At 41.6% G+C, this 22,642-nt stretch overlaps 1 protein-coding gene and 1 pseudogene across 5 annotated transcripts in view; one reads left to right on the top strand and one right to left on the bottom strand.

Moving 5' to 3' along the window:
• Positions 1-22,642, top strand: part of SRGAP2 (SLIT-ROBO Rho GTPase activating protein 2) — a 208,698-nt gene that overhangs the window by 119,456 nt on the left and 66,600 nt on the right. The gene's annotated exons all lie outside the window — the stretch shown is intronic.
• Positions 6,860-7,963, bottom strand: LOC308421286 (apelin receptor-like; annotated as a pseudogene). Its single transcript has one exon. The product of its transcript is annotated as an apelin receptor-like (transcript).

The raw sequence follows: 22,642 nt of genomic DNA, 5'->3' as shown, positions 1-22,642 counted from the left end.
GGCTGAGCTACATAATAAAACACCATGAGAGGAGCAACAAAAAGGAAGTCATAATTATTTACAATCATTGTGAACAAGTTATTATATTTTCTTTCAAATTGTTCTGTATATTTTGTACAAAATGAGCACTATATGATGTCTATGTTATGTGATTTTCGTATTTTTTCATTTCTCTTTAGCAAACATTTTTTACATGTCATCGTATCCTTTATTAAAAAACATCACTTTCTATAACTGTGCAGCAATCTTTCTGTTTCCCTTGGGGTCCTCGTGTTCTCTTGGTTCTTACATCTCTGTTGACTTGACTCTCCATTCGGGTAGTCCTGTATATGCAGAAGCCATCTAAATTCTGTTTGACGTCTTCAGGTAGGGGCTTGTTCTTGAGGTGATTAGGTAGTCAACAGTTGCATTTAGTATTACCTTGCTTTCATGTGATGCAAAGTATGAAGAGCATATTTTTACCTTTCTTTTCTTCATTGTTTTCTTTGATCTTAGCTGAGAATGATCTCGAAGCTTTGCTTGAGCTTTGCCTGGGCACATTGCTGGGTATCCGTTTCTTGTTCCACACTGAAGAAAATCACCCACACACTTCCTTGTTCTTCCTCAGAGGTCACTGGAATCAGTAAAAGTCTAAGAAGAAACTGCTGTACAGAACTTTTTTGGGTGTGTTTACGTAGAGTGGTGTGCATTGTGTGCCTTTCCCCAGCTGGAGTGGTCATTGCACCTCTAAGCTAATCTTTTTAAGCAGTGCATGTGTTAGAAAGGAAATAAAGTAGATGAACTAAGAGAAGAGATCCAGTGTCTAGCTTTAATTTTCTCTTCTCCAAAATCAAGATAAGCCAGTCCTCGCAGCCATGCAAGCATCACATCCTTGCCTGCCTTGCCTCTTCCCATGACCTTGTTTTTCTTCTCATGTCCATTCTGAGAATGGACAACGGAAGAGAGGGGAAAACAGATCCTGTCCTTTGTCATTCTTTGAGGCAGTATAGCATTTCTGGGCCTTAGAGGTCTCAAGGCAAGAAAACTTCATGGCCTACCTTACCCTGCCTTTGGGGACTCCTTAAATTAAATAAATAAAATTTAAAAATACCTTCTTTAAATGCAAACAGAGAATTAATCATCACTAGTTGTTCTGTCCCGTCCACAGTGTCACGTGACTGTCTACAGTTGATCAGTGTGCAGTCTGGCATGATAAAATTGCAGTAGAGATCACAGTCGTCACTTCTCAGCTACATAGCTAGGTCACTGGCTTCTGATGGCTACTAAAGACAGCAGCTTAATTAATCGTAGTTTATAATTTGTTATCTTTAGGAGCTAAGAAAATAAACAGATTCTTGAAAGGTGAGTCAGGTAAAATCCATTAGAGTGAAAATAATTGAGCTTTTAATTCCTTTAATTATCTACTTCCAGGATTCCCAGTATCTCTCTCCTCATCTGATGGAAATACCTCTTGAATGTTGCCATATTATCTGATACTAGCTCCCTATTGTGATTTTTTTTTCCCTGTGTTAGAAATACCATCCATTAGAATGATCTGACAGCACCAAAGCTGTATTTTGGCATACAGTGGGAGACTGTGTGGGGAAAGTTTGGAGCCTGACTGTGAAGAGCTTTGAGTGACATTCAGGCAGTTTGAAGTCTATATAGTCAAAGAGAAACCTGGACATGTTAAGTAGAACAGTGAGATCTTGAAGACTGCATCTCCTAGTCCCATTCATTGGTTTACACGAAAGAAACTGTTGAGGATCCTGCTGTAGTAATTTAGGGAGATAATGGAAACTGAAACCATGAGAGCTACTAAGAGACAGATCAAGATAGTAAGATATTATAGATGTGCCCAAGAGAGCAGATAGGAGAGGAATTCAAAGGCCCGTCATCTAACAGATTCTTATCATTTGTGTCCTATGTTCTAGGCACTGAGCTGGCACAAGAAAACAGCAAATAACAAAAAGTCCTTGTCTTTATGGAGCACGTGTGTGTGTGTGTGTGTGTGTGTGTGTGTGTGTGTAAAACAGAGAGGAGAGAGAGAGAGAGAGAGAGAGAGAGAGAGAGAGAGAGAATAAAGTGAGGAGGTAAATAGCCTGTAGGTCCAATATATGTAGGGTTGCCATGGAAAATCTCACTGCTAAACTGCTATTTAAACCTGGAGAATATGAAGAAATTTTGCTGTTAAACTGTTTGGGGAAGATATTTCAAGTAGACTGAAGGAGAAGTAAAATCAAGGAGAAAAGATGAACAAAAGGTTTCTGTAAGTAAGTTTGAGTATGAGAAAATGGATTAAAATATCATAAGAAAATGGATTAAAACATCATGGTGACCTTGGCGACACTGAGAAGCTGCGAGCCTTAGCTTTGAGGATGTATTTTGAAGATGGAGCCAATAGGATCTGCTGCTAAATTGAATGTGACACAGGAGAAAAAGAAGTTAAAGATGGCTCCAAGCATTTGGCTTGAGCAGTGGGAAGTTGGACTTCCTGTTTGTTCATATCCCACATAGGAAAGTATGTGGGACAGCCTTTGTGGGACAGCCACTCCTTCTAGTCCAGTCTTGTAATTAGTGAGGAGTCTGAGCGCCAAGAAGTGACCTGCCTTCCGTCATTCAGGTAGCAGTAAAGATAGAACCAAATATCCCCAGTCTCCTAATTCTATTTAAAGCTCACTCTAGGACTTAATACCACACTTTCTGAGTTCTGTTTCAGATATGAGAGAGGGAAGCATTTGTAAGGGCAAAAGTTGAAAGGAATATTTTAAAACAAACTATATAAAATGGTCCATTGAAACCAGAAAGTGAGTATTCAGAGTAAAGGCCATTTGAGAGAAGACTGAAAATCTAGCAAAGAGGAGAGAACATGTTAAATGGACAAAAGGAAAATGGGAGTAAGGCTCATAGATGTAAGTGTGAAGGTGACTCTGTGCTAGGTACCAGGACGGGGTCAGGAAGGATCTGACCTGGACAAAGTCTTTAGACTGAGTTTGAAATCTTCTGAAACTGGTACTTATAGCACAGCCTCCTTCTCCGTTTCTTTTCCATGTAAGATATTTGTAATGATTTGTAATGTAAGCCTGAGATAGTGTTCTGTTGTCAATCCCTTCCAATGGCGAGAATTCCACCTTCCAGTACTTCACTGTGTGAACTCAACAGGAATCATACTTCTTTCTCACTTTGCCTCCTGGAGATGGTATAAAGATAATAGGGACACAAGAGTATAAAATGACTTTGGAAAATAAATGTTATTTAAATAAAGATAATGCTTTCTCAGATATTTAAAATTTTTAATTTAAATACCTCTGATAGAATAATACAATCTTTACATTAGCTATCCATTAAATACAGAACACTTGACCAATAAACTGCATATTCTTTTTGGAAACAGCATCAAGTATTCAGTATCACTTTGTTTAAACATTGCTTCAAAACTATGTCTATTGGATTCATGTCAAATCTTACCTGGGCTTTGAAAGTTTTGTAGTCATTGTTACCCAACCAAAAGAAAAAGAAAAAAAAATTAGTCCTGCTCCCTAGCCCTCAAAGGTCTTTGTAGCATTTATAATAAACTAAGGCTTTCTGCATTGCATTCTGAGCATTAAGTTTCAGTGCTGCAGGCTGGAGCCCAGTGGAGTTTGATAATGTCCTTCTAATCCCTTCACAGAGCAGCATATGACAAGTGGGAATGGAGATGAACTGCATCCTGTTGGCAGTGTTAAAGCCTCAGTACGTATCCCCTTCAGGCAGGAAAGACGAAAAATATTACTGTAATCAGAATAGATTATTTCTGACACACTAGGTAGGCTTATCCACGGGTTAGATTTAAGAATGTGATCTGAGTTTGCTGCCTCTGACCTGATAACTCTAGGTTCTGGAGTCTCTGCCTCATTCTTTCTCTAACCCTACAGGAAAGCCAGACTCCCACTTTTTCTTAGGCAGATAATCATACCTTTTTATTTAAGACAAGAGTATTCTGGTGGCACATTCCTCACAAGATACATGCATTTATGTGTCTTAGGCCAGAACTTGAAGTCTTCCCTTGTTCAGTTTCATCCTGAATAAAATAGGTAATTGAAGGGCTTGCCTGGTGATTGATTACATTCATTTTAGTGAGTCTGAAGCACCACCTTGTTCCAGACAATTCTGTCTATGTGCTTCATTGACTGTGTCAATGGTGTTTTCTGGTTAGGTGGAAAGGTGCCATCCTTGTCGTTTATGACTGAAAAAGATCTGATCTGCAACCATGGCTCCTATTCTGGTTTTCATATCTCAGTGGGACTAGGGGACTAGGGAAATGACTCAGCTGTTAAGAGCACTCTCTGCTCTTGCAGAGAACTCTGGTTTGGTTCCTAGCATCCACATGGAGGCTCACAACCATCTGTAACTCCTGTTATGGGAAATCTAATGCCCTCTTCGGGTTGCTAAGAGCACCAAATGTGTGTGGTCCATAGGCATACATGCAGTGACATGCACTCAATCGCTTACCTGCATCCCTAGCGCTGGCCTTTTGTAAAGGTTACTTTGAGAAGCTGAGCATTAGACATTAGAAAGGTAAGAGCAATTAGAAAGCCATTGCAGGAGATGATGAAGTCTGATCTAAAGCAGCAAGAGGAGTAGAAGAGATGGAAGAGATGTCACATCTCTATTTGCATTAGAAGGAGCAGGGTGCTCATTTTTATGCTATAGGTATAAATATTGGGAAAATACTAAGACAGGAAGACAAATCTTAGCTTCTCTAGATTATCAAGTTCCTAAGTAATTTCTGACTTACTCTTCTAAGAACTAGAGCAACTATGTTTATTAAACATACTATAAATCTTAATCAGCTCTCAAACCATGGTCCTGTTGTTGACCCCAGAGCTATCTGTGATCTCCACTGAAGATGTGCCACTTGGTGATAGGGGGTGATCAAGTGAGTTGGCTTTCTTCTTAGCCCAGAGCCCACATCTGTGGTCCTTCCCTAAACTTGTACTTCCTACTGTAGCCATCTCCTTCTCTTTTAGATTCAGAATCAGTATTGGCTTTCCTTACCCGAAACCCAGATCAGTAGGCTATGGTTTTACAATGTCACAATGGCACAGAAGCATTTTTCACTGGCTTTTCCAAGGGGGAAGGGATGGTAGAAAGGCTTAGGGCTTAGTTTTACCTTAGAAAGAACCTAGGAAAGAATACTTAAGGGGATGAACATTTGCAGAATAGCTTTCTAAGGGAGCTAGAAACAATATTTTGGGGTTTTCAGAACTGAAGTTTAAGTTTATGGAACTACTTGAAGATGATTTTTGAATCTGTTTCTGCTGAGGCCAGTGGTGAGTCTGAGCTAGGCACAAAGGAAAGAACATTGAGAGAGAATTGAGCTTTTACTCTAAGAGCCCTCTTGCATTCAGGAGTCCTGCTGGGCTTCTGAAAAATCTCTTGTAGGCTATATGAAACAGTAGTCCTATGGGTGTATTTCTTCCACTGCTGATTTGAATATCTTAAATTGCCAAATGGATGATAAAGGAAATGGGCTACATGTCCCAGGAGAGAGGTCATAACAGTTGGATTTGTGGTCAACAATGGAATTTCAACACACTTTCAGATCATCTCTTCAGCTGGATTGAGTTCTCCAAGCCTGCCTTGTGTCTTCCTCAAATACTTTTGACCCCTTCAGGCCCATTAGCCTTGTGCTTCAAATGTTTGAATTGTCAGCTGTGCAAAGAGATAGAGAGCAGTGAAGCTTTTTGAAAGCTAGTGTGGAATAGAAAATGTTTTCTCCACACCACCCCCACAACCCCCTTTTCTGCCCCAGGAGCAGGATCTCTGCCAGAGATGGTCCAACTGCATCAAGACAGGCTCTTCCTATTTCCATGGCACATATCTTGTCTTCCAGAGCCCTTCAAGAAAAAACCCAGAACACACACACCCATTTCCAGTTCACAAAGGCCCCACTATTAATTTTGTCCTTGGGACCCCCCCCATAGTGGCTCCAGACACTGTTTCCCAACCTTACTCCCCCCCTAAAGGAGCAAGAGAGCCAGAGAAGCCAAGAGGCTCAGTCCTGATGGAGAGGAGAACAAAAGCTCACCCTGTCTTCTTCATCCTGTGGTAGGAAGAGGACCACAGACCCCGAAGAGAGTGAGAGGGGTGAAAAATAAGTCAGAGCCTGGGAGGAACATGGAAGGGCTATGATATAGTCTGTAAGTCTGTTCTTGCCACTATGGAACTGGGATAGGAACTCAGCCCAGCTTCAGACTTCTCCAGCCTTAGAACCAGATGCTACTGAGGAAACAGCTCCCTACAGAAAGCCTAGCACATAGACTTCTTTCCTAAATACGGACCAGCCATTGGAGTTCCCCAAATCCAGAGCACTAATTCTTTGCCTACATATGGCCAGCCACCCACTGGCTCTCAGAAAACAGGATAAGAACTCAAAGGATAAAGTACCCTTCAAGATTCAGAGTTCTTAACCCTTAAGAGCCCACTAGAAGAGAAAGAGTTAGATCTAGAAAGTGGGTAGTTGACAGAAACAATTTCTGTAGCAGAGAAAACAAAGAGGGACTAGAGAACTGAGCAAACAGAAAGAAACGAATTAAGTCAGGACTCATACTTCAACACTTTAGGGTCCATATAATCTCCCCATTTATTACAAACTGAGGTCTAAAGAAGTTAAGAGACTTGTGCAAGGTCTACCTCAGAAGTATTGAACAGCTGAGCTGTTTGCAAGGCTCTATTCCTTTCCGATAAACCACAAACATCTGAGGAGAGAAACAAGGCAGAGCCTGGAGGTGAGCAGAGCTCAGTGAGGAGTCAGGAAGAAGCCGTGCTCCCTGGTTCTCAGCGCGAGGATAAAGTTTGGGTCAGACCCGAGGCACCAGGCTTCTCTCTGGTCCCAGCCCTAGTCCACAAGGGTTTCTTGACTATAGGGAATAGATTTCTCATACATCTACTCTCCTCCCTTTCCCATGTTGGGGCCTGAGCCCTGGCTGTGCCCAGACTTCTCTATACTGCTGCTGTGGGGGGTGCCTTTGCACCCGCTCTGATCACAGCAGAGCATGGAGGTGCAGGCTTGGCGAAATTGGGGGTCAAAGAAAGCATAGAGGAAGGGGTTAAGGCAGCTGTTGACATAGCTGATAAAGGTGCAATAGGGAAAGATATTCACGAGGAAGCTGTCAAAGTCACAGGGCGGGTGCAGCAAATTGCCCAGGATGTAGAGAGTCTTCACCAGGTCGTGAGGTCACACAGGGCAAGGTCACCACCAGCACCACAGTGATGGTGAGCAGCCGGTGCCTCTTCCGCAGGCCCTCAATGCGCTCCTTTCGGAAATGGCCAGCAATGGTTTGGGCAATGAAGAAGTAACATGTCAGCATAATGGTGAAGGGGACCACAAAGCCCACAGCAGTGGAGGACACCCCAAGGCCCACCTCCCAGGCTCACTCGGAGTTTGACGTGGCCAGCTTAGAGTTGTCCATGTGGCACTGGGTCTTGGTACTGTTTTCTGGACTGTTCCTGGAATGGAACACCATGGCAGGCACAGCTAGAAGGACAGCCAGCACCCACAGGACTGCTGTGGCCACAGTCTCGCCGACTCGCAGCCTTAGTCGATCATTGGCCACCGGCCTCACAATGGCCAGGTATCAGGTATCGGTCAAAGCTGAGGCCGGTGAGACAAAAGACACTGGTGTACATGTTGATGAAGATGAGGTAACAGCTGAGCTTGCAAGAAGGTTCCAAAAGGCCAGTCAAACTCCGGTATGTATAAGTGGCCCACAGTGGCAAAGTCACTACAAAGGACAAGTCAGCCACTGCCAGACTGGCAATGAAGATGTCAGCTGAGCATCTCTTTTCATAGCTGCTCCGAAACATAATCCAGAGCACCAGGCCATTGCCCGTGGTGCCTAGAAGGAAAACCAGAATGTAGAGCTCCAGAGGGCATCCAGTCTGCATAGTCACATTCAGACTGGATGTCAGCCCCATAGTAGTTGTAACTATCATCTTCCATGGCGGTGACAATGTGAAGCTGGGCAGTGAGTCCCAGGAGCACCAACTCCAGAGTATGTCACCAACTCAGCAAGCACCCTGAAGGATTGGTGTGAACCTCAGAGTAAGAGGTCCGAGGGTGCTTAGAGCCCTAGAGCCCTTCGGCATGCCCAGCTAGCCTCTCTGGGAGCTCAGAACCAGCAGGATATGCTTCTCCCGTAGCAGCGCTCTACCTTCCAGTCCTAGCTCCACTCAGCTAAGATGTTGGTTTGCAACATTTAAATGAGTAGAATGAAGTCCAGGGTCAAAAATACCAGGCATAGTTGTGACAAGCTTACTTTGTTTCTTATGCATTCTAGAAATGTGGTTGTGATTTTTTTTTTTTAAATCTGTATTTATTAATTTCCTTTACTTTCTTTTGAGTTGCTTTGGATTTTTGTATAATAAACTATTTCTCAATCTCTTAAGAGTATTCAACAGTGGGGAAGGGAGAGGGGATTAGAGGAAGGGGATAACATCTGAAATGTAAATGCAGAGAATATCCAATAAAAAAGAATATTTGAGATTAATTTAAAATTATGTTACAACACAGGTATAGTTTACTCCTGCCTAGGTTCATACAGAAGATTGACATGCTCTGGGTTGGAGATTCTATCCTCAGCTTTTCAAATTGCTTATTTCAACCCTGCATATTTATTTGACTTATTCCATAAGGAATGTGGAACTGACAGTCCTATCTACAAGCTAAAAGGACATCTTTTTTTTTTAAAATTGGATATATTTTCTTTTTTTTTTTTTTATATTTTTACATTTCAAATATCATCCCCTTTCTCAGTTTCCCCTCCATAAAGCCCCTATTCCATCTCCCCACCCGCTGCTTCTATGGGGGTGCCTCATTACCCACCCATCCCCTTCCACCTCCCCTTCCTGACATTCCCCTACAGTGGAGCATCCAGCCTTGGCAGGACCAAGGACTTCTCTTCCTATTGATGCCCAACAAGGCCATCCTCTGCTACATATGCAGCTGGAACCATGGGTCCGTCCATTTGTACTCTTTGGATAGTGGTTTAGTCCTTGGTATTGTTGTTCTTATGGGGTTGAAAACCCCTTCAGCTCCTTCAGTCTTTTCTTTAACTCCTTCATTGGAGACCCCATTCTCAGTCCAGTGATTGGCTGTGCGCATCCTCCTCTGTATTTGTCATGCTCTGGCAGAGCCTCTCAGGAGACAGTTATATCAGGCTCCTGTCAGCAAGTTCTTCTTGGGATCAGCAATATTGTCTTGGTTTGGTGGCTGTATATGGGCTGGATTTCCAGGTGGGGCAGTCTCTGGATAGCCTCTAAAAGGACATCTTAATTAAATTGGAGAGGGAGGCATTTAAAAAGAAAGATGCAGAGGACATTTTTTTAGAACCTCATAGAGCTCATAGAGAATATTCTGGTTGAATGTCTGTGACCTATAGTTCTGTACATGCTAGAGACATAGCTCAGGAGCTGTCTGGATAGAGACGACCAGATGAGAGGCCTGCTAAGGCCAAGCTCTCCATTTTCAAGTTGAGAAACCAGCCTGGCAGGATAAAGCAGAAATACAGAAAGGCTGTGGTTACTTTCTTTCTGTCATCACTATGAATAATTATACTCACAATAATAATTGATACACAAATTATATTCTTTTTTTCTAAATACTATTTTTACTAATTATTTGGGAATTTTTTAAATTAGTTATTTTATTTATTTACATTTCAAATGTTATCACCCTTCCCGGTTTCCCTTCCTCAAACCCCCTATTCCGTACCCCCTCTCCCCTCAGAGCACCCAGGGAGTAAACCACCAACCAAAGAGTACACTTGAAGGGACCCATGGCTCCAGCTGCATCTGTAGCAGAGGATGGCCTTATCTGGCACCAGTGGGAGGGGAGGCCCTTGGTCCTGTGAAGGCTTGATTCCCCAGTGTAGAGGAATGCTAGGGCGGTGGGGGAGCACCTCAGCCAGTGATGGAAGCTCATACCGATCTCTCTTCATGCTGGAAGAGAGCTTTCAATGGCACTGTGCATGCTGTCAAAATTATTGTGCATTTGTATATGCATCTGCCTTCCTGTATCTGGAAAACAGTTTCCCTGATGCTATCTATGACCTCTGTCTCTTACTATCTTTCCTCTTCCTTAAAGGTCCTTGAGGGACAGGTATTCTATCATTCTATTTCTTGATGTCAAAGTTTATGGAATTTCTTCCCCCTGTTTTCATCCAGTCAAGCGTATTTAAGATGAGAATACATACATGACAAAATAGTGTGGATAGTGTGGAACAGTTTGTGAGTCCAAATTCCAGTTCTTCACTGAGTGGCTGGACAATTGTTTGACCTTTCTAAGCATCTATAAAATGGAGAAAGTGATTTAAAAAACTGTTACATCAGTTAAATGAAGTTGTGCCCATAAACTAGCACATACTAAACACTGAGTAGAAGGTATAACTATTATTTTTTAAATTGCTAATTGAATAATGAGGTGTAGATCGTTCAGAAATATACATTGATAAAAGGGAGGAGAATATGTGCATGAATAACTCTTATCTAGGCAATGAAGGTATGAGAAGGGTTCTGCAGATGGTATAGGTAATCGTTGCTGAAGAGTAAAGTCCAAGTAGTAAAGGAAATTTTCACATATAGCTTGCTTGCTTAATGGAAACACTGAGCCAGTGTATACCAGCAATTTGAACTAAGATTGGCAGGCTTAGCAGCAGACTCCTTTACCCAATGAGCCATCTTTGCCTACCCTTGTTTTTTTAGGCAATGCTTCTCACTACTTTTGAAGCTCATCAATTCAGCAACACTAGGTGGCCAGCAGGCTCCAAGAAGTCTCTTATCTTTGCTTTCCTAGTGCTAGGATTATAGGTATGCTCCATGCCTGGCCCTGTTTAAGGCTTGTTCATATATTTATATTTAGAGCTTTGTGTAGAATTTGTCCATTAGGTAAAATGTAAGTCACCAAATGATCCCTAAGATTTGATTCTAGATTCTCAATCACTTAGCTGACTTCAGAAGATGCCCTTGATTTGAGTTAGATTCATCCCACTCTTTATAGATTGGGGGGGGGGGGTGTTGAAAAGTCCCTGGGGAAATAAGAGGAACCATATTTAAATCCTGAGGTTTGTTTCTCTCTCATTTTCCCAGAATGTCCTAAGAAGGGAACAAGTTGAGAACCTGTGTGAGGCAAGCCTTCACTGTAGCCAGTGTCTGTTCACTCTTCTGTGTAAAGCACACTGCACAGTGCTTATTGGGAATGTAGAATTGCACGAGACCTGCTGAAGACTACAAAGTATTCTCTGTGCTTAGTATGTACACTGCCATTTTAGGTAATTTGGTCCAATTTTTATGCTTCATTATTGCTACAGTCATGTAAGAAGCATCTGCTATTCTAGAAGACAGCTGAGGAGCATGAAGCTGAGCGGAACTTTGAGTAAACTTGGAAGGGCTAGACATGTAAAACTTGAAACCGAGACAAAGGAAGAGCCAGGCCCAGTGGTGCAGTCCTCTGGAGGAAGAGGCTTGCTTGTGCTACAGAATGAGTTCAAGGTCATCCTGGACATATTCATGAGATCTTGTCTCAAAATAAACATTAAAACCAAACAAACAAATGAAAAAGAAGGGGCTGGGGAGTGTATATCTGTGGTAGAGAACTTGCTAGCGTTCATAAAGACGTGAATTCAATTCCCCGTGGGTCTGGGGAAAGCAAGGATACTGATTATGATTCCACACGCTTTGGGTCAGCACAGGAATGAACTTAGAAGTAAGGGTAGGGCATAAGTGACTCCATGATCTCACAGGGACTGAAATCTACCCTCAAACTGTCTTCGTCTCTAACTGGATTAAGATGGTCCAAGATAGGTAGTGACTAGAGTCAGATTTAAATCCTCCCTCAGGAAAACACCGATTTATTTTTCATCATTTGTTATAACATAGTTTGACTTACAATTATAAATAGGCACATGTAGAAATACGATATCTATGACCAAAAACTGAGAGGTTTTTGCTTTATAGGAGACCCAAATAAGAAGGTTATCAAACATACTCTTTACCCTATGTTTCATAGTCTGAAACATTAAATGATGACAAAATTATAAATGATAACTTTAAATGAGATGCCAATGTTCAAAACTTTCTAAGAACACTATCAAGGAAAAGAAAAGACAGCCCCATAAAATAAGAGAAAATACTTCTTAGGAATCAAATGCAGGTTTTCAGGCTTGTAGCAAATGCCTTTATCCACTAAGCCATCTTGCCAGCCTATGGACTCCAACCCAAATTCTACCGCTGATGTACTGTCCACTAATTTTATACATATTTAAAATTCCACAAGAAATTACTATTTTTGCCTTTGAATAGTAAATATTCTCACACACACACACACACAATCAAACCCCAAACTCTGGGCTTTTCCTTCTCACAGTTAAGTGATTTTCATGGGATGAGGTGCTGGTGAGAGGGAAAGTGCTATCCAGAAGGATACAGATTAAAAAGTGTTCTTGGGCCATAACTGATGGGAATAGTTGCCCCTGTAATTAGCATGCACAAGGACAAGAAGAAATAAACCAGCACAGTAACTGGGGAGATCTACTCAATATTCTAAAGTTGGCATTATGTTCCTCTTAAAGCCAACCCTGCTACCTGAGGTGTCAAGAAAATGTTATATTCATGATTAAACCCCTGGAGCCTCTTCCTTTCTCTATTCTGAGATTCTAAAGCAAGTCAAAACTTCTAATACTATACTGATTCCTGATGAACTGGCTTAACAGCTAAGTTCCTCTTTCTCCTTTGATCAGCAGTTTTCTCATTTAGGCATTTCCTGTAGGGTGCTACTGATGGTTTCATTTCCTACCAGGGTGTTTTCCTCCTCTCAGTGTTCATATGCCAACTTTCAGATGAGCTCTGTTACCTCTTGCACCAGCCCAGCCATCTGAGAACCACAAGGCATTCTTCCTACTTCCAGCTCCTGGGATTCGCTATTGTAGGAGGGCATATGCGTGCAGGCACTTACTATGCTAGCTCTTTTTCTTTCTAAGCCATTGCATGCTTTTCTTCCTGCATTGATGTTATGTCCTGAGATCTGTATCCTTGTTGCCTTTGTGTCTGTTCCTTGTATGTCCCGGTCTAATTGAGGGTACCCAAAGTCACCGAGACACTGTTTCTATGTCTTTAATGTCCAGCCTTGGAAATAGGTAGACATTCACCTTGAGAACAATGTCAGAACCTGAAAACATATATTCTCATTCAAGTCCCTATCCTGAGCAATAGGCACAACAGAGATTTGCCAAGATGGTGATTATAATGACTTAAGACTTGGATCTGATTTTTCTTTCCGGGATTTTGTTTTAAGCTTATTTTCTTGTTACAGGATGTATCTTTCTAAGAGGCTGGAACACACATGAAGAAATATTTAGACTATGCTGTTAAAGGTCTTGAGAGAAAAGGTGGACTTAAGTGTCTCCCTGCCTCCTACTCCTGTCCCCATCCACTGGGACTCAGTTGTTTTTGGATTATCAGTTTCACTTAGAAAAAGTAGTAGATTCCAGATTTTAGGGGAAAAGACTGTTTTTGCCCCATGCAGTGTAATCTTGGCTGAGTTTGTCATGTAGTTTTTATTATATATGTTCTTGTTATTTCTGGTGTCTTCTGAGCTTTTATCAAGTTACATTTGGCCAGGAGACTTTGCTGCATTGGTGTGATGATCATGTGATTCCTGGCCTTAAATCTACTTATGTGTTATATCACACTTCATGATTTGTGAATGTTGAACTAGCCCCCTGGAATAAAAGCAATGTGTATGTTTATGATCTTAATCCGTTCTTAAATTTGCTTTGCAACAATTTTTGTGTCTGTGTTCATAGGAAAGTTGGTCTGAGTATCTTTCTTACCTGACTTTGGTATCTGGGTAATGGTGGCTTTATAGAATGCTTGACACAGTGCTCCTCCCTTCTGTGTAATGGAAGAAGTTTGGAGAGCATTGCTGTTTGCTCTTCTGGAAAGGTCTAGTAAAATCTGATAGTGAATCCTTTTGATCCTGGCATTTTCAGTGTTGGGAGACTTCCTGCTGTTTATTCACACTTCTTATTGTGAGTTTGTTTTACTTGTTTGTATCTTCTTTCTTTGATGTTGGTGGATGGACCTAAATAGGAATTTACCCGTCTCTTCTGAATTTTCTGGAATATAACTTTTCATAGTAATCACTAACGATTGCTTCTGTGGGTATCACTGGAATCTGCAGTAGCCTCCCCCTTCTCATCTCTCAGTTTTCTTAGAGTCTTCTAGCCCATCAACTAATGCTTTGTCAGACTTGGTTATTTATATTGTTTTTTATTAATTTATATTGTTTGTTTTATTAATTTCTCCTTTTATGTTCATTGTTTCTTACTGTCCACTGCTTAGGGTTTGGCATGTTCTTGTTTTTTTTCCGAAGGTCCCGAAGTATATTGTTAGGTTTGAAGGGTTGTTTGTTTACTTGTGTTTTACATATTTTTAATGTAGCTCATAGCTCTGAGTAATGTATAATGTAAGTACTCATAGTTTCTTCTTAGAACCAGCAAATTTTCTGGTATGTTGTATTTTTATTTCCACTTGATTTTAAGAATTTTTATATTTCTGATTTCTTATCCTAGAGTGTGTTTTTCCATATAGAGATTTTTAAGTAATTTCTATAATTTTTCTTACTATTGTTTTCTTGTTTAATTCTATTCTGGTAGGATAGGATACACTTAATTATTCTAGTTCTTTTGTACCCTGTATGTCTTATTTGTGGCTAGAAGATGGCACACTTTAGAGAAGAGAATATGGGATGCTGAGATATATTCTGTATATCTATATATTCTGTAGCTTTTGGATGGAATATTCTGTCTTTATCTGCTAAAGATTTGAACCATGGTATTGTTTAGTCCTGAGTCTTCTTTGCAGTTTTCTAGTTGGATGACTTACTTAAGAGCGACAATGGGGCATCGAAATCACTCTGTATTATTATTGATTTGGGGCCTATCTGACCTTTAATGTCCATCAGGGTTTACTTTATGAGATTGGGAGCTAGAATGGTTTTACATGTATCTTTACAGTTGTCTCTTCTTAATGATTTTCCCTTTATCAGTATGTAATGGCTTTCTTTATCTCTTCTAATTTTGATTTGATCTCTATTGGATATCAGAATAGATTTTCCAGCTTGTTTTCCAGCTGCCTTTTCTTGATAGATTCTCTTCCATCCTCTATCTCTTTATCAGTAAAGTGAATTCCTTAAAGACTACAGAGATTTGGATCTAATTTTTAATGTACTCATCCAGTCTGTACAGATTTATTGGTAAGCTTATTATTGAGAGATATTTATTCATTGTTATAATTTAAGCAGAAGTTTTTAAAATTAGTCATTCTAACACAATCCAAACTAAAAATATGCTAACTTGGTATCTGCTGAAGAGTGATGGTGGGAAAATAGAAGTCTTTTATTTTTCATTCATGAACTCTGATGCTTCTCTAAGAATAGTAACTTGGTACAAGACAAACATTGCAATTGCCAACATAAGACTCTTGAATCTATGCCAGGTGTAAGCTGCTCAAGCGAAATTGCTCCTCCATTAGTTTTCAGTGATTTTATATTTTAGTGACTTTGGGTTGTTATTTTGTTTGGTTTTGGTTTTGTTGTTGTTGTGTTTTCTTTTTAACTTGTCATTTAACTGTGTGAATTTCACATTAGGCACCCCAGCCCCGCTCATTTCCCCACCCCACCCTCATATCTGCCCTTTGCCATGGCACCTCCCCCATAAAAAACACACAAATAAAAAACAAGCAAAGCATAGAAAACATCTCACTGTGGAAGCTGTAGTGTGTCACAGTGTGTCTCATAGTGTCTCCCTCTGACCACACATCTTCACTTGCACATGCTCATTGCAATGAGTTATTGGTCTGGTTCGAGATCTACAGCTTCTATGATACTAGTAATATCCTTACTATTAAGCTCCTTACCAGGACTCATCCTGGTTATTCTATTGTTGCCCTGTATCATGGAGATACTGCAGCTTTGGGTCAGCAGGCATACATCCCAAACATTTACAGAAGATACAAATTGTGAGGTGGGCCAACTCAGAGCCCGGGATCTGAGCCTGGATGGTAGCTGCTGGCTCTCCCTTAACCATACCACCGGGGTGGGTAAGTGCTCCAGCTGGTCCAGGTAGGCCATCTAAAACCTCCATCAGCAGAAGGCAGGGTCAGCTCTCCTGCTTTCACACCAATGAGGCTGGCTCACCAGCACCCCACACCTCTCGGGCCTACTCTCCTATGTGCTGCAGCTTTCAAGGGGGTAGGACGACGCTCCTGCTCTCACACCCTTAAGGCTGCCTCACCCATGCCTATGCCTTCAGGGACAGCTCCACTGTGTTGTCCAGGTGAGGTGCAGGGCCCACTTTCCCTGTGTTCTACAGCCAGTGAAAGGGCAGGGCCTCCTCTCCAACTACCGCAAGTGGCAGCAAGGGATGGGTATCACACCTGCACCCACACTACCCCATGGCAGATGAGTGGCTGGGCCAGCTCTTCTGTGCTGCCCAGGCAGGGTGCAGATCAGCTCTCCTGAGTGCTGCAGCCGGCTAGCAACAGGGCCAGCTCACCTGCTCACTCATGACTCCGGGCCAGGTCTCCAAACTGCCACACGTGGCAAGGGGGGACGCTTTGGAGTATTTTAATACTATGGGTTTTTTAGATAATTTAACAGGAATCTGAAACAACTAGTGGGATTTATAGTGTATTAGGTTTCTGACTTTTTTTCCTGTAATATGACCAACCCCCCCCCCCCCCAGGAAAATTCAGCTAGACTCATTAACTTCTAAATGAAATGATTATTGGTGAAATTTGCTTTTATGGTCTTACAAACTCAAAAGATTCCAAACATGTTTTTAACTAGTATAGAAGCTTTTGAGATTCACTTACTCTAAAGCAGTGTCATTATAACCGAAACAGCCGTTTGTGATTAGAAAGGCAAATGCAAAGTAGAAGGATTTACCGTGTAATAGCTGGAGTTTTTAAAACTCGGATCTCTGTTCTGGCAAGCTGGACTGAGATAAGAAAAAAGAAATCCTTCCACTAAGATCATCCCATTTCTATTAATGTCTTTGAGATGGATAAAGACTAGCATTCTGATAGGCTCAGACATCAGGTCGGTGTCTATCTTTCTCAGCAGACTGTGAACTTTTAAACTCACTGTTTTATATTCAAGCCACAAGTGTATGACATATAATAGATGTTCTATAAATATTTGCTGATGGATTTTTTTTTTGTACATTCCCTAAGATCCAGCTGTCTTTCTGCCTTGCCAGAATTCAGTAATTGAGCCTAAACCTACTTTAATCAGCTATCTCAAGAGGGGAAGTTATTTAGCTCCTGTCTTGGTTGGTGGGCTCTAATCCCATCACTGCTACTTTAAATGTAGTGAGTTATGACTAGTATTGAAAAAGTAGAACAGAATAGGAACTATAACAAGGTGCTACACGTAAGATTTTCATTGTAGACATACCGGATTATGATTTCAAAGCATCCTTGCCTACTACCTGTGTTCAGAATGTCAAAGCACTCCCAGTCTTACACAGCAACTCCAAGCCAGCCTTTCTTTAAAATACTTATGCTTTGATGTAATTGCTGTCGTTATCATTTGTCATGCCAGAGATTCACCACCACCCAGGCCTGGTGGGCAAGCCTGCTGCCACCAAACTATAGTCGTAGCATTATATTTGTATATTGTATGACCTCGATATCCCCAGAGAGTAAGTTCCAAGAGAGCTCAACCTTGCTAGTCATTGTTGGTTTCCTCATCAGTGGGTGAATGGGGACTAGCAAGGTCCTTCCTATATCCACACTGACAAGGAAATATGGTTGAAGGGGAATTCAGAAGTCATTTCTCAGCTCTGACCTGCTAGATCACCATCTTCTGCATGCCTGTAGCAATAGCCCCCACTGAGACACTGTTTTGTTTTTGTTTTTGAACTAAGTTGGATGGGAGAGACCAGCCAAGTTCAGTTACCACCATCACCTAACATTGGCCTGATACCTAATAGCCACCATTCAAGGCATTCTGGGCAAAGTGCCAGCTCAGGAACTCGGCCTCTTTGAAATAGAGTGCCCCCGAAACCTCCACCCTGGATCTGGTGGCTTGTCTCCTGCTGCAGAGCTTAATAGGACATTCATAGCCCTTTCCTCTGAGATCTGGAAATGTCCATTCAGTTTTAAATTAGATTTTTTTTAAACAGTTGGCCTCTGGTATATCTTTGGGGGTAAAGAGAAGATGCTAGCACCGATGGAGATCTGTGCACTTGAAAATTTGATTCCTTTTTGGAAAACTGCTGACACAGTCTCATTGTCACAGAATTAAATGACCCTGCTATTTCTACCTACTGACAGCTTCAGCCTTGGGACCCTGAAATTAGCTTCTACCACATGGCAGAAACATTCGTTCATAAATATACACAACTACAAATAAGGAGAGAGTTTGTGCCTAATAAAAGTTCTGCAGTGTAGAGAGCCAAAATATACTGGTCTGAGTAAGTAGAAAAGTAAAGAGATCAGTGCTGCTCCTGGTGCGGACTCATTTCAGAACCCTTTAGATGTGGTGGGTCATTTGTTCATTTGTTAAAGGGGGCCAAGTGACAGCCCTACGTCCAGGCAGAGCAGACCACACATCTGCTGCCTAACGCTCGGGCGGAGTGTCGGACATTGTGGGGATGAGGCTGTATGCGCCGTTCAGTCCAGCCCTTATCTGTTAGAAAAGGAAGACTTGTTGCTGGTTTTGTAAGCACACAGCTGGGAGGAGCTGCTGCAGTCTTATTTCTGACTCCCCCTGCTTTTGTCTCAGGCAGAGTAGGGCTCCGTTGTGATAAGTTTCAAAATAAAAGATCCAGATCTGAGCACACCATTACACTTCCTAGTCCATTGTTAACTGTCCCCCATTTCTAGTTTAAATTTAGCTACCTTTTTTCTTTTTCTTTTTCTTTCTTTTTTTTTTTTTTTTTTTTTTTTTTTTTGGACAAAGATAAATTTGCAAACATTTAAAAGAAAAACTTTACCCAAAGTTAACCACCCCCAACTTCTGTTTGGTTTCCTGCAATGTTTAGATGACTCATTCTCTTCCAAGAAATCCTAAAGAAAAGAGATCCAGGCCGAGTGTTGGTGCACAAAGACTGCACTGTAAATTCCTTTTCTTCTCTGCCTAGAAACCCCTTTGCTCTTCGGGGAGAAGGGAAAGCTCTGCAGTCCTCATTGTCTTCTACTTGGCTTCCTCAATTTTCTTGTTCCTACGAATAAATGTGCTCCTTGTCTTTGGGTGGGGCTCCCAGTCGCTTCCCAGCTCCTTTAACCCCTCAGTGGAGATCTGCACGGAAGCACTTCCTGAGGCCTTACTTTTCCCTGAAGGCCTATGTCAAGGCTTCTGAGTTGGAGAACAGGTGGCCTTTTATCGTCTGTGAAAGGAGCGACACTGGCCAGTTCCTGCCGCTCTTCTGGGTCAGAATGGCTCATTAGGAGCTTTAATTGTATATTTTAACTGAGCTAACTAGAGCTAGCTAGCTACACGTGTGTTCCCAGCCCAGCCAGAGGAATGGTAAATCTGATTGCTTCAGCAGCTCTTTCAGATAAACAGGGATAATAGTTCATTGGTCCTCCCAACTAATCAGAACACAAAAGGAAACATCTGCCTGTCTTAATTGCTATTTTATTGGTTAGTCTTTTCCTCCTCTTTCCCTCCCTTCCTCTTTCCACTCCTGGACTCCTACTAGTTTATTTAAGTCCTGGCTAAGCAATGTAGCACCGGGTCAGGTACCATCTCATTTAACCTTTGCCATTTCAACATAAGGATGGGGTGAGAAAGGCTGGGATGCTGGCAAGGGAGCTTCTGGAGCTAGGAGGGTGGGCAGCTGATAGTGATACTTTTTACTCATGGTCACCTCTGACCTGTGGACTCTGAGGCATACGGTGAGTCCTCACAGAGAACTGCCTTGTCTTTCACTCTGATCTGAACCAGGTCTGCTTGGCTCTGCTATGGACACACGGATAGAGATGTGTTCGAGCCACAAAGAAGGTGACCACAATTCCAACTGAAGTGTCTCAGTAAGGCAAAACTGTTGATCAAATGTAAACAGCAGAAATTGTACTCTTGTTTAAGTATACAAGGCCAGGAAGTATTCTTGGTTTTTATTCTAAAGCAGGTAGTGGCTGTCTTTTCCTGTGGGGTGGGATTCTACCCCAGTCTTTCATGATTGGCTAGTTTCTATTGAGAATCTGCACAAAGGAAATAAGAAAGGGGCCAAGAATGCAGCAGGGCCTTTGTATGAATAAAGGCTTTACTGAGTGGGGGATTAAAGCATTTACATAGAGGCTTTATAAGGTGGAGGAGAAACAAAAGATTTGAATTCTTCCTTATAGACAAAATGTGTTTGACAGAAAAGACTAATATTTAATGTTTTTCTTAACAATAAGGAGGCAGGCAAAACACCACGTAGAACCATAGAATGGTAGAGGTTGGTGTCATAGTAAGCTCCAGCTGTCAACTTGACACAGACCTAAAGAGTCAGCTGGGAAGAGGGAGCTCTGAGGTTGTCCTTGGCACGTCTGTGAGACATTTTAAAATTGCTAACTGAGGTAGGGGGGTTAGCCCACTGTGGGCAGTCCCATTCCTAAGCAGGCAGGCCTGGACTGTATAAGAAATGTAGCTAAAAGGGAGCCTGGAAGCTAACCAGTAAGCAGTAATCCTCAGGGGTGTCTCTTCAATCCTTGCCTTGAGCTTCTGCTCTGGCTTTTAACTCAGTGTATTGACTGGGCTGTGTAACCCAGACAAACCCTTTCTCACCCCAAGTTGCTTTTGATCAGTGTTTTGACATAGCAATAGAGAAACCAAACAAGGACAGTAAAGAAAGGCCTTTTTTTAAATTAATATTTTAGGCTAGCATATAAAATGATGAGTTCTACCCATCATCTTCACACATGTGCGTCACTATATTTTGTTCTCTTGTTCCTCCCTCCAGCTGTTTCCCTTTCTTCCCCAGTTAACACCAACTTCTGCTTTCTTATGACATGTACCCCTTTACTCTGTTTCCCAGCTCCCTTAAACTCTCTTCCCCCCTTTCTTAATGTCCTACACAAGCGGTTTTAAATCTGGGTTCTCTATGAGAGAACAATCACGCTGTTTGCTTTTCTGGGTCTGACTTACTTCACATACTTTTCAGTTACAGCCATTTTCTTATTTTCTTTCAAAAGTCATGATTTCTTTTTTTTTTTTTTTTACTACATAAACTTTTCTTGTGTATATGTACCACATTTCATTTCTCTATTCATTTGTTACTGGACATCTAGAATGGTTCCATTTCCTGGCTATTATGAATAGTACAGCAATAATCCTGTATGTACATGTATCTCTGGTATGTTTACCCAGAGTCCTTTAGTGTACTCCCAAGATTGGTATAGCTGGGTCATAAACCCCATTGTAGCTTTTAGAACTCAGCTTTGTTATTACTGTTTTTTTTTTTTTTTTTTTTTTTTTTTAAAATGATACCATTCTGACTGGGGTGTGGTGGAATTGAAAAGCATTTAATTTGCATTTTTCTGATAGCTAAGGATCTTGAACATTTTTCAAATATTTACTGACTGATGTATTTTATAAAAAAGAGAAGAGCCAAGGATTTGTTTGGTTGAGTGAGTTATAGTGAGGTGAAGGGTATGCCTCCGTGGGCCCATGCCATACCCTGAGGTACCAGCCATACCATGGGTATAGTATGGAATAAAGTTTACTTGGGGCATGAGAAGGGGAATGGAAGAAGGAATAAACACAGAGTCAGAAACAGAGAGGGAGAGGAGAGGAGGGGAGGGGAGGGGAGGGAAGGGGAGGGGAGGGGAGGGGAGGGGAGGAGATAAGAGGCTGGCTAGGAACATGTAAAGAGGGAGAAGAGGCAAAGAGTAAGAGGGTAAGAGAAAGAGGAGGGGGCAAGCAGCCCCTTTTATAGTGAGTCAGGCATTCCTGGATATTGCCAGGTAACTGTGGGGCAGAGCCTAGAAGGAATGCTGGCACTTGCATTTCTTTCTGTAGGGGCTGTCTGTTCACTTCAATAGCCCATTTATTGACTGGATGATTTGGGCATTGGGCTGTTTAAATTTTGAAGGTATTTATAGATTCTAGATAACCAGATGGTTACTTGGAAAAGAGCTTTCTCCTGTTCTATGGTTTTCTTCATTCTGGTAGTTGTTTGCTATACAACATGTCTTTTTAATTTGGTTACCCACTATCTCAGTTTTTAAGTTTATTTTCTGTGCTATTAGAGTCCTTTTCTGTCCTCGCCATTGCATATATCTTGGGATATCTTCCCTAGGTGTTCCTCTAGACTTTTCAAAGTTCTGGAGAAATTAACCAGAGCAGCCAAATTACAGTAAATGCTGTGGTTTGAATATGAGATGTTCTTCATAGGACCATCTACCATAGGACCAGATGATGGTACTTTTTAGGAAATTTGTGGGACCTTTAGGAGTTGGAAGCTTCCTGGATGAAGGAGGTTATAGGGGGGAAGTTTTATAGCTCATCTGGACAGCCTATTCATTCTCTGCTTTGTGATCTGCCCACGTCCTCATTCCTGACACCCTCCTTTCCCCCAACAAGATGGAAGGAACCTACTTGAACTGTAACCTCAGTAATCTCGCCTTGCCTTCC

This window comes from Micromys minutus, assembly GCF_963924665.1.
Source record: "Micromys minutus genome assembly, chromosome: 6".
NCBI lineage: Eukaryota > Metazoa > Chordata > Mammalia > Rodentia > Muridae > Micromys > Micromys minutus.
The sequence above is the reverse complement of the archived record's forward strand: the minus strand, read 5'-3'. Positions and strand labels throughout refer to the sequence as shown.